Source organism: Vicugna pacos, chromosome 16 (genome assembly GCF_048564905.1).
Source record: "Vicugna pacos chromosome 16, VicPac4, whole genome shotgun sequence".
Lineage (NCBI taxonomy): Eukaryota > Metazoa > Chordata > Mammalia > Artiodactyla > Camelidae > Vicugna > Vicugna pacos.
This window is the reverse complement of record NC_133002.1, coordinates 59,301,169-59,313,934: the sequence shown is the minus strand read 5'-3', so window position 1 is coordinate 59,313,934 and position 12,766 is coordinate 59,301,169. Positions and strand designations below refer to the sequence as shown.

At 47.6% G+C, this 12,766-nt stretch overlaps 1 protein-coding gene across 8 annotated transcripts in view; it reads right to left on the bottom strand.

The window, feature by feature from the left end:
* SEC14L1 (SEC14 like lipid binding 1) overlaps positions 1 to 12,766 on the bottom strand; it is a 52,267-nt gene that overhangs the window by 21,438 nt on the left and 18,063 nt on the right. The gene's annotated exons all lie outside the window — the stretch shown is intronic.

Below are 12,766 nucleotides of genomic sequence, written 5' to 3'. Positions count from 1 at the left end.
TTTAACAAAGCTGCAAAAGCAATTTAATGGAGGAAGGATGGCCTTTTCATGAATAATCACACATCCAGAGGCCAAAAAATGTGGACCTCCGTTTAACCCCAAACCTTATATAAAAATTATCTTAAAATAGATCATGGACTTAAACATTTTGGTTACATTCTTGAAATGACAAAATCATAGAACTAGAGAAAAGACTAATAATGATTGTCAGGGGTGAGGAAAGAGGTGGGTGTGGGAGGCGGGTGGGTGCGACTGTAACAGCAAGAGGGGGACACTTGGGAGATGCTCCGTGTCTTGCCTGCGTCACGTCAATACCCTGGTTGTGATGAAGGATGACACTGTCCCTAGACGTTGCCACCGGAGGAAATGGGTGAAGAGCAGCCAGGATCTCTCCATAATACTCCTTGTGAAAGTGTACCATTTATATATATGAATCTATCTTACCTCGAAATGAAAACTTAATTTTAAAAAAGGAAGAAAACAACTTGCTATAAAATTCATACAAACTTTTAGAAAATGTACTCAGTAACCAGATTTAGTTTGCTCTGTAGCAATCTGTGAAGACGCCTGTAAAGATACTGCTGAATTCACACTAAAACCTAAGCCATCCAGCGGCTCCCAGATGTGTGTGAACAGGAAACCACGGGACAGGGGCTGAAGGGGACACATGAGAAGGGAAGCCCAGAGCCCGCCCCAGCACTGCTGCCCAGGGGGTGGGACCACGAGCTGACGTCCTGTTAGACTGCCGACCGCTCTCCTATCAGGCTGCAGTAAAAAAGGGGGTGGGGAGGACCGCAACCTCCTATCTTAAATTAATGACAACCAAGCACAGATTTGAGCAAAAAATTTATGGTGTTGAAAAGATGAATGGAAACGTGAAAATGGCGCAGAGTGCTCCGATTTCACCTCTGACAAGGCGCAGGAGCACCATCACACTAGAAAAAGTCGGCCTTCGTGGGGAAGTTCCCTGACGTCCCCCTGAACAGCTCTGACCATCTGAATGTAAGTAACACTCACATCACCAGAGCTGTCACGGAAGACCCCAGAAAGCACCAGAGCCACCTAGCCATTCCTCCCCCGGCATTTTCACTGCCACTCTGCTCCGGTGACCCTCAGTTCCCAAGTCCGTACCCCATCTTCTCTCATAACATCGTAAAGTTACCCCAACCTGAAAAGCGTGCTGCACTCCTGCCATTCATACATTTATAAGGTACCAGCGGGCGACGTGGAGGGCGGGGAGGATGATGCAGGTGGTTCAGGACAAGGTGTCAGGGGAATACACAAGTGCCCTACGAAGAAGCAAGCGCTGTGAGGCCTCAAGGAGAGAACACGCTCAGCTTGGCGGGATGAGGTTTGGGAGGCTGCCAAGGAGAGGAGGCATGCACACTGGGCCTCCGAGCTGGGAAGGCCTGTTCGCAGGCAGCGATAAGCGGAGAGCATTTCAGGGAAAGAGGACCAGGAGTGAGACTTCGAGGAAGCCTCAGGGCACGGGCAGGGACCCGCAGCCGGCAGGCGAGGGAAAGGGTGGCCTACAATGACACTGTGGCCAGGCACGTCCCTACCAAGCACCATCACGTGGCTAGGCCCCGGGGCACAGGGTGGCTGAGACCAACAGAAGGCCCTGCCCTCCTGGAGCTGACCTCCCCGACGGGGCTGTGGGGAAGGAGGGAACTCCACCGCGTGACCAGAGTCACCTTTTAGGAGAATTCACAAGAATCACGCACGGGATGGTCTGGGAGGGAGGCAGGACCCACATGGTGACCAACTGCATTTGCTTTTTAAATGCTTTTCCTTTGGGAGTTGAAAATACATCCTCCAAGCTTACCTACGCCCTTCCTCCACTCAAACACATTCTGAATCCCATAACCACAATAATGAGATTACAAACCACACGCTATTTTTCTCAGTGCATGTTATAATAACATTTATGAAGTTTATTCAACTGCTGAGATCATACCACAGTAAGTCTCAATGAGGCCCTAAAATCTGTCAGTATTGAGCGCTGCACACATGAACAATTCTAGAAAAAAGCTGCTTCATTTGTTCAGCACACGGACACTAAACTGACTTTTAAACTTTACTACATTAAAAAAAAAAACCAACTGTGTCTGTGGGGTGGGTACCTACCTTCACTTTAACCACTCTCACCTTGTTCCCCCGTGTACATCTCTCTAAATAAGTCTACTTTTACTCATACAAAAAAAAATAGGCTTTGTACATTCCAGCACTAAGATATACAAGGATACAAGGGCTTCAAACAAAACGAGTCTTTTTAAGTTACATAAAGGGTAGAGTGAGCGCTCAGCAAGAAACAACCCACACTAGGATCTCTCCTATTTAAGCACCTATTAGATCACTTTAAAAAAATACCCACAACATCCTTTAAATTCTCAAAACAGCGTGGTCAGCAGAAGGCATTACCCACACAGGCTAGCCTTGAATTCAAAACACAGTGAAAACTTTCCATTCCCTGTAAAATCATCCATTCATGTAGGCTCATACTTGCAGGGACATTCGCTTTCACCGCAGCATGACCCGGCCAGGTGGCATTTAAGGCATCCAGGCTAACGAGCCACTAACGCAGGGGACTGGCGCGTTCCTCCCGAAGCTGCGTCAGCGTGGAAAGTGATCAGTAACCACCTACCTTCCCCTCCACCCAGCACCCGAACACCACATACAGGTGACACTCAGCCGCAGGCAGAGACCAAGTGCTATTTTTTCCTCTCTCTCTTTTTTTGAGAATTATGTTTTTTTCTTTTTTTAATTTTATTTTTTATTGAAGTGTAGCTGATTTACAATGTTAGTTTCACCTACTTCTCTTCGATTATACAGGAGAATGAGGACCTTACTCAAAGCCTACAGCAAAGTCCCTCCTCAACAGACATTTTTTGAACTGTGGAGTAAAAGCTTACTAAACAAACCAGTGAATCCAGCCTTCTGCTTCTGTGCTCACTTACCTTGGCCTACGCGTCAGAGATCTGTGAGGTTAATGAATTCTGCCTCTGTTCACAGAGAAAACCCTAACTGTCCAGAGGGCTACGTCTGTCTAAGGAATACTGCAAGAAGCCGACAAAACTTTAGTCTCTGAAATTGCCTAGGATACCAGTACCCTGGTTTTTCAGCATGAACTATAACCCATAAAGTTTATGAAGCCTCTGAAAAACAGAAGCATTCCAATTTTACTCAAAACATCAATATATGCTCCAGCTCCACCCACAGGAAGGGCCAAGAGGCAACACCACCTCAGCAGCCATGAGCACACTGGCCTCCAGCTCTTGTTTTCTAACTACCACTCCCTGCTAGACAGGAAGCTGTGCTCCTCAGAGAGGTGGCTGATTGCACGTCTGCAGCGAGGAAAGATCAGGGTGCGTCTGAGGCATTTCTTACCAGAAATCAAGGAACTGTTCAATGACTGGTGGGGAGGTGTCAAAACGACACAGGAACCAGCCTGAAGGGGTTCCACTTGCCAATTCTGGATAATTTCAGCACAGAAAGAAAAAAGGCGGTAAAGCATTATAAACCACACAGTGATACTCAAGAAAAATGGGCGGAGGAGGAAATTTTACAGGAAAAGATCACCTAATAATCACAAGGGGGAATGACAGAATTAGAAAAATCGCCATTGTGTAACCATCAATTTATAGTAACTGATTCGGACACCAATCATCAATGGACGCTACTGAAGGGTGGTTATTAGAAAAGACACCACAGTCTCAAATTGTCTTCCTGCTGATTCTAGTCACAAAGGGACAACGGTAACTTTACAATGGAAAGATCTAGTAAACATCACCTTAGCCAAACAGTTGAACTCAGGACCGACAACGGGATGATCTGACAACCTGATGCAGTGCAATGAGAGCACAGGCAGGCTGGGGAGGGTACAGCTCGGGGCAGAGCGCAGGCCTGGCACGCATGAGTTCCCGGGTTCCCTCCCCAGCACCTCCATTAAATAAATAAACCTAATTGCTGCCCCCCCTAAAGAAAACAAGAAAAAAAAGAAAGAAAAAAGGAAGCACACACAGCCCAGACAGTCCTCATGACAAAACCAGCGCACCTAAGGCTAATCACGAGGAACAATCAGACAAGCCCAACCTCATGAAAATGCACCCAGACGTTAGGTCTGCCCGAGCCCCAGCCCAGGCAGCCGGCCGCGCGAGCGGTCCTGCAGTGCCTGCTCCTTCTCGGGGGCCTCCCGCCCCTGGCCAGCTCAGGTCAGCTCAGAGACCGAGATGCAGGCCCAGCGAGCTCAAGCCTCCGGTTTTCAGACAAGCCAGCAACTTGGATTTTATGCAGCTTCCCTATTTTTAAAACGCCAAAGAGCCCACACTGGGGGCCTTCAATTGTGTCCTGCACTAAGAACTCTCTGGAGCAGAGACATGAGGAAGACCCATTTCCACGTCTACCAGGCCCAGGCACGGCATCAGAAGGGCAGGCGTCATTCTCAAAGCTCTTCTTTTCTGCAAACTGTCTGCAGGGCTGTCAAGTCGTTCCCTGATCACACTCAACAATCATCAAACACAAAAATCAAGAAAGGCTGAACAAAATCAACTCTTCCATAAGTAATTTCTTTAGAGGAGGGGGAACATTCTTTGATGTCTCCTCTTAAAGGGAAAAGTTACTTTTGTAAGAAAAGTGACCGCTGCAGTCATTTGTTCACTCCTTGTGTCTAACACAGCGGCTGTTTCAATGGTAAAAGCACCCTCCGAGCCTTTCCCATTTGCCCCTGGGCGGAAAGCTGCCTCCTGGGGAACTCGGCCTCCCCCAGATTCCTACACCCGCTCCTCCTCTTTCAGAAAGGGTTTCGGAGCCTGCAATTTGGGAGCTTGGCAACAGTACTTTCAGTTTTTAACCAACCTTTGAATGTAATTTTGACATATTAAAAGCTAGCACTGTGCTCAAGAAAACCCTATTTTACTGAAGACATTTCAACTTGAGAATTAATGAGCTCAACCCTGCGTTCTGTCAGGAAAATCCTTCTAAGAAAAACTCCATTTAAAGAAACTACCTTTAAATTGAACTGTGTTCTCACCCAAGTTAGCCAACAAACTAAGCCGGCTGCTTTCCCAGCAGCGAGCTGGGTGCTGTACGGCGCCAGCCGTGACCCCTATAAACAGATCTGCTTTTACCCAGGAAAGGGTCGGTTAAGTGAGAAAACTAACTACGGCAGGAGTCTCTCTCAGAAGCTGCCAATGCTCGGACACAAATACACAGCAGGTGAAGAGAATGTGGCAAACTGACCAAAGTCCCTCAGAGTTGTAATCCTGTAGTGCACTATCAAAGTAACAGACTGCAAGGAGGCCCCCGCATCCGGCGCTGCGCGGAGGTTCTGCAACACAGGAGTGGAGGACCAGGAATGGGGCTTCTCTAGGAGAGGCGACACCTGGAGCCAGGAGCGGAAAGGGCCACTCCTCTGAGGGGGGAGGCGTGCCCAGCACGTGGGCTGCACTGACACCAAACCCCTCCGCTCGGCGCCCCAGGAAGGCTTCGGTGAGTCTCGAAAGGTGGGCAGCTTTAGAGGAGTAACCCAAAGAGAAGGGAGCACTCCTGGTGGGAGGAACAGGAGCCAAACCAAAAGGGAGCGCGGCTGCACCAGCTCCTGGGAGCACGGAGGTCTCTCCTCTGGCAGCCCCTCTACAAGCAGCACGTCTGCGGCTGAAACTCAAACCACGTGAACATCCAAGCCGATCCCGTACAGTAAAAGTGACAATGACCCAGGGAACCTGGGGGCCCTGCACCGCATCTCACTGCAGTTCAGTCCCCACGGGCTCCACGTGCCACCTCTGAACCGAGGCTCCCGATGACGTGCTGTTTGTCAATAAATATATGCACACTTAACACCACTTTAATAGAAACTAAAACGTGTGAGAATCTGAGCCACTTTAAAGAAAAGGTATAACCCAGCTTGTCATGCTACACTTCATACATCCAAAGACACGGCCCCATCAGCTCAGCTGTTTTCAAACTAGTGCAAGACTGGCAAACGGACAACAGCAAAACGGTGCACACAGTTGCATTAGATGAACGCTATTTTCAACCCGAAGTCACTTCCCTCAGTCACCAGTCTTAAGTTGGACCCAGATACCAAGTCATAACAACAGGCTGGATGCCCACTGGTAAGACCAAACAAGAAAACATAACGATTACACTAAAACCAAAAAGAAACATACAAAAATTTAATACACTCCAAGCCATTTCCCTCTAAGATCAAACATATCTGAGGTTTAAATGATTAATTTCCTCTCAGACAACCTCAAATTCAATGATCTTGCTAGCACACTTTTTCCAGAGGTAATATTTAGTCTGGAAAAGACGTTGAGTTTAACCCGTGGGAAAGGGCATCTCAGAGAATCACGACAGATGCCAAAGTAACCCAATAAAAGGCTGGTTTCTCTTCTAGAACCTTCTCACCGAAGTGCGATTATGATGAGACTGTGGAGGGTGAGATTACAGCGGGAGGAACAGGTGGCGGCCGTGCTGCCCGCACACCGTGCACCGCGCACCCAAGCACTCACCACTCCAGGTACTTCAGGCCTTCTTTACCAGGAATGCGTCCTTCCCTCCCCACACCCACTCTCACAGTTAGCACACACCGATACAAATCAGCTCTACGTGCATTTGATAAAAAAGCCATTTCAACATATACCACTCCGCAATGGGATGGGAAGACACTGGTGAGAAAGGTGGGGAGCTGTGCACCAAGACAGCCGTTTCTTTCACTCATATATTGACTTCTTTGCTCCACCAGTTCTGAATATGAAATATTTTTGTTAAAGGATACAAAACTTCAGGATTCCTTCTAAAATCCCTGAATCTTCTCTCAGGAAACAGTACACGGACTCAGGGCATGCGTGCCAAGTGGGGTGTCAGGCCTGCATGAAGGAAAAGTCACTGCACCCAGTGACCATCTGTCCTCTGCCCTGCGGCCCGACTGGACTCCACCTGTACCACCTGCCCTTTAACTGACCTTCAGGCGACTATTAGCAGGCAACAGCGGTGCAATTTCAAAGGACCTGGCAAAACCTACCCACAAAATTGAGGCTTCACATGTGCAAACTATCACCTCCACAGACAGGTCACTAATCTGATTTATCCCTACTATGACATTCTTAAAGTGTCCAAAAAACCAAACAGTAGTAGGGTTTTTGACCTCTTTGAAGTAATGCAGGCTGGTGGACTCTACTCCTAGGGGCAGTGTTCGTGCAGAGCTGAATGACAAGCAGGATGGAAGTGCTCTGAACCCAAAGTGTCCTTTGACGATGGTCTCCCCCCCAAATAGCAGCACGAGTTGGTCCTAAATACAGCGCTCTACCACCTCAAATTTTCCTAACCCTTTGAGTCCTAGAAACAAGTACTAGTACGTGACAAAAAAAAAAAAGCAGTGAGCAAAGGGGCAAAGGAGTGGGTACAAAGGGGCAGCAGGCACCATAACGCATGACTGGACAGTGCCCCCCGCCTGCGCTCGCCCCCCAGTGCAAGGTGAGTGTGCAAGTGTGTCATAATCATCTAAATCTACTTAAAAATTGGCTTCTTTACATTTGGCTAAAGCAGGACTACCATTCGGCTCTTGCCTTAGATACAACGCACACCAGAGGACAGTGTTGGTGGGTCCTGGTTAAAGACGGAACAGCCCCATCCCCGCTGTCTGCGCGGACCCTCACACGGGGGCCCGCTGCACAGTGAAGGCCCGGCTGAGCGCGGGCCACCGCACCCCGTGCCTCGCAGCCCCGCACCACACTCCTCCGCGGGAGCGTCCAGGAAGACCACCTGTGTTAGCACAGTCCTTAGGACCGACACAGAGTTGCTGGGCTTTCAAATAAAATTCACAGGATAATCCAGTATGCTTGTTTAACCACATCTTCGGTATTTTAACGTAGGTTAGAAAACTGAGGCCCACACTTGCTCAACTGTGTCACATTTCTGCAAGCTCGCAAGATGGACATGCCAGACAACAGCCCGGGGCCCTGTACTCAGTTTGTTTATTATCTTGAGGATAATCCCTGATGACACTCTGGGATCATCTGTCCTTAAAGCGCTGTTACTTGGTGCTCTAGGTCAGAGGTTTCTAAACTTCGGCTCCAGCAACCTTGGAAACTCAGGATCATTTTCAGGGTGCCCCAAGGCCAAAAGAAACACCACTTGATCAAATCATTAGGGCCAAACAACTTTAAAAGCATTTGTCTTAATAACTCAGTAACTGTTTCAAAAAAATAATACACTTAAGTTGAAGGAAAAAAACTGTCCCTGTTTCACTCCTAAATAGCCAGAATTACTCGTAAAGATGTGTGTGCACCTCTTGGGATCACTGGATCCCACTGCCCCCCTCCTGCCCCCGCCATTTCCTACTGAACAGATTCCTCTGCGGTGCCCGCCTTTCAGCACAGCAACCACCGCGACCCCGGCTTCACAAAGACGTGACACCATCAAAGGCAATGCAGTGTGGTGTGGAGACCACGAGCTACCTTGAACTAGGAGTTTGCAGTGTTTAAGAAATGCAGAGTATGACTGTGTTTCTTCAAAAATTAAAAATATCCTACAGCCCTGGGGTGCTCTGGGGTGCCTCAGAACACAGTTTGGGAACTGTGGCTCCAAGTGCTTTAAATCCGAATCATTTAGTCACAGATCCGTCTGCCTATAAATGCACTGCTCAAAATGCAAACAAATGAGCTTCAACCCAACTGATTATCCTCAAATTTTCTATTAAATACAAAGGGTCCAGTATTCATGTTAAGTTTCCAATTTCTGCATAAAGGCCCTTAAAAATCTGAGAAAGAGGTGAGCAAAATTTTCAGTAAGTAAAGGGCTAAACAGTAAATATTTTCAGCTTTCTGGGCCAGATAGTCTCTGTGGCAAATACTCAACTCTGCCTTTGGAGACAGATGCAGCCACAGACACTATGTGAACAAATTGAGTATATCTGGGTTCCAATAAAACTGTATTTATAGAGACTGAAATTTGAATTTCATATACTTTTCACATGCCATGAAATATTCTTCTGAATTCTTCCCAACCGTTAAAAAATGTAAAAACCATTTTTAGCTTGCGTATAAAAACAGGCAGCAGGCCACAGTGCGCCCACTCCTGACTTAAGAGATTTAACTGTAACAGGTTCCATTTAACTATTTTCTCACAAAAATCCAAGTGTTATTTTAACTGCCAACCAGCCAAAACTGTGAAGGACAAAAACTTTCAATAAAACAGAAAGAATTATGAAGCCAATGGACTGTTCCTTCCTTGTATTTAACTAAACTGCTCTCCATTATACAGCGGGGTCCCCACAAACGCACGTCTAACTCACATACAAATCTGACTAGTGCATTTAACCCAAAACAGAAGTGAGGAGGAAAGAACAAATGTGAGCGGTGAGGACAACTGTGCCTCCTCCACTCGACGGACACATGAGCTCCAGGACCATCTCATCTAAACCCCAGCCACTAACCACATGTGGCTGTCTAAATTTAATTAAAAGTACACAATATTAGAATCCAGTTCCTCAGTCTCAATGGCCACATTTCAAGTTCAAGAAGCTGCTCTGATCTTCTTGGCAGACTCACAATGAAGAACTTAAATCAGCAGCAAACACTCTGACCTGACAACTCCACATCTCTGTCCCAGTCCCAGTCCTGAGACTTGTCTGCCAGGCTACGGCAACAGACGCCCTGAAAAACAAATCTTACAATAAACGTCTTCTCCCCATGAACCCAGAGTCATTTACACTTAATGATAAACAACTCTAGTATGAGTTTCAGATCTGTTTGATCAACTTGGCTTTTTTATTTAAAGCCTTTTGTCTAGAAGCAGAACAGAAGGCTGGGCCCCCCTATCTAAAATTTCTGGCATCAGAGGGAAATTCCTTTAAAAACAGGCAGCCTCTGAACTCATACCAATCATAAAGCCAACTTACAGGTAAATATAAGCTAATTCTTCCACAGACAGGTGCCTGGGGTGGCTCAAAGGCCTCTTCTGAAGAGGTTCTGGGGGCAGAGGGACCCCTGTCAGGCCACTGGTCCCTCCTACCCCTGGCAGACATAGGCCCATCCCTGCAAGTTCCCTTCCTGTTCAAATCTTCCCCCAGCTTTATCCACCATAGCCCTCCCCGTCCAGGTCCCCAGGACACACAGGGCTAGCTCTGCTGTACCCACCATAGCCCTCCCCGTCCAGGTCCCCAGGACGCACAGGGCTAGCTCTGCTGTACCCACCATAGCCCTCCCCGTCCAGGTCCCCAGGACGCACAGGGCTAGCTCTGCTGTACCCACCATAGCCCTCCCAATCCAGGTCCCCAGGACGCACAGGGCTAGCTCTGCTGTACCCACCATAGCCCTCCCTGTCCAGGTCCCCAGGACGCACAGGGCTAGCTCTGCTGTACCCACCATAGCCCTCCCTGTCCAGGTCCCCAGGACGCACAGGGCTAGCTCTGCTGTACCCACCATAGCCCTCCCCGTCCAGGTCCCCAGGATACACAGGACTAGCTCTGCTGTACCCAACATAGCCCTCCCCCATAGCCCTCCCCGTCCAGGTCCCCAGGACGCACAGGGCTAGCTAGCTCTGCTGTACCCACCATAGCCCTCCCCGTCCAGGTCCCCAGGATACACAGGACTAGCTCTGCTGTACCCAACATAGCCCTCCCCCATAGCCCTCCCCGTCCAGGTCCCCAGGATGCACAGGGCTAGCTAGCTCTGCTGTACCCACCATAGCCCTCCCTGTCCAGGTCGCCAGGACTCACAGGTCTAGCTCTGCTTTCTGCCTAGAATATAACTTGAGTGACTGGTTTTCTTCTTTCTTTCTTTCCTTTTTTTTGGCTTACAGCTTGAAAAGTATCCCTTTGTTTTCTAGTTTACAAGTATTAATCTAGATTTTTAAATAAATAATAGGTTTTACTCTTGATTCTAACAGATTCAAAACGTTAGAAAGATACTATTGAATCAAAGAGTATTATCTTGTTTTAATGCCAATGTTTTCCACTGAGATGTATATAAATTGTGGTATATCCACCCAATGGAACAGTTTTTAGCAATACAACTTAGTGAACTATTTTTCATGCACACATGAATGAATCAAAGATAATTATGCTGAATCAAAGAGACTAGGCAAACAAAAGTTTATATGATTCTACTTCTGTAAAATTCTAGGCAATGCAAACTAATTCATGGTAACAGAAAGCAAATCAGTGGTTGCCCTGGGGTGGAGGTGTGTTGGTATGGGAAAGAGGAAGAAACTACAACGGGCATAAAGAACTTCCGGGGTGATGGGTATGTTCGCTATCTTAACATGGCGATGGTTTCACAGGTATACACATACGTCAGAACTTATCGAACTGTGTACTTTTAGAATGTAGTTTATTATTTGTCACTTACACCTCAACAGAAAAAACAACAAAAACATAAACATAAACAGTTTTAACCAGCAGGCCAACTCAGGGAAGCATTTCTAATAGTGACCAGTATTTCCTGGTAAAGAAGCTTCACTTGCCACCGTCCAGCACAGAGCACGAAAATCCAAGAGCATGTGAAGAGGAACGCAGCATAAAGGCTTTATTCATAATTGCCCCAAACCGGAAACAACCAAGGTGTCCTACAAAAGGTGAATGGATAAACAGCCTGCGGTACACAGGTACAATGGAGTCGTCTTCAGCAACAGAGAAATGAGCTAACAAGCCACAAAAAGACGTGGGAGAAACTTAAATGATTACTGTTTAAAGAAACAAGGCTGTGTGAAAAGGCTACAGACTGTACGACCCCAACTATGACATTCTGAACAAGGCACAACCGTGGAGAGAATACAAAGACCAGCGGCTGCCAAGCGTGGAGGGGAGGAGGGTGGCGTGAGGGCTGGGGCCTGGGGGACCTGGGGCAGTGAAACTCACCTGTGGGACACTGCAATGGGGGACACATGACACTATGCATTTGTCAAAACCCACAGACCTGTACAACACAAAGACTGAATCCTGATGTAAACCGTGGACTTTGGTGAATAACAATGTGTAAAGGCTGGCTCAGCCGCCAACAGAAACAGAGCACAGAGATGTTAGTGAGGGGGAGGCGGGAGAGGGTGCCTGCAGATGGCACAGAAGCTCTCTGCTCGATCTTCTGTAAACCTAAAACTGTTCTAAAAGGTAAAATCTATTAAATATGGGGGGGAAAGGGCATCAAATAACACCTTGGGCAAAGGTAAGAGCCGTAACGGCTTATGCTATAAAAAAACAAAAAGAAAAAACTTTTCCTAAAAAGAACCTAGTGAAATTCATAACATCGTTTATTCAACAAACAGGCACCAGGGAGCAGGCACCAGGGGCGCGTGAATAGACGACAAGGATCCTCCCTGTTAAGACCTCTCACCCAGGGAGCACCAAGTCAGGAGCAGACCACCACCACCGCCTCCTCCCTGATGCCTATCTGGGTTCACAAAGATCAATGCTGGGCATACTCTTCCCATGAAACGAGCATCTCCCCACCTTAAAATGAGGAAACTGAGGCTGAGAAAGTAAAGTCCAGGGACTGGAACCCAGGCTATCCCACTCCGGAGAAGGCAGCGTCACACCTCAGAGCACAGGCCCCGGGAGAGAGGACCCAGCCCCACCCGCCCCACCATCAGAGTAGGTCCCTGGGAAGGTTACTTAATGATGTCAAGCCCTAGTTTCTTCATCTTCAATTCACCTTAGTTTCTTCATCTTCTTTAACGCACAGAATTGTGGAAAATTAAAAAAAGAAAACTTAAAGTTTTTAGCAGGCCCAAGCACAATACTTAAAAAATGTGTCTACTGTTCCGCGTC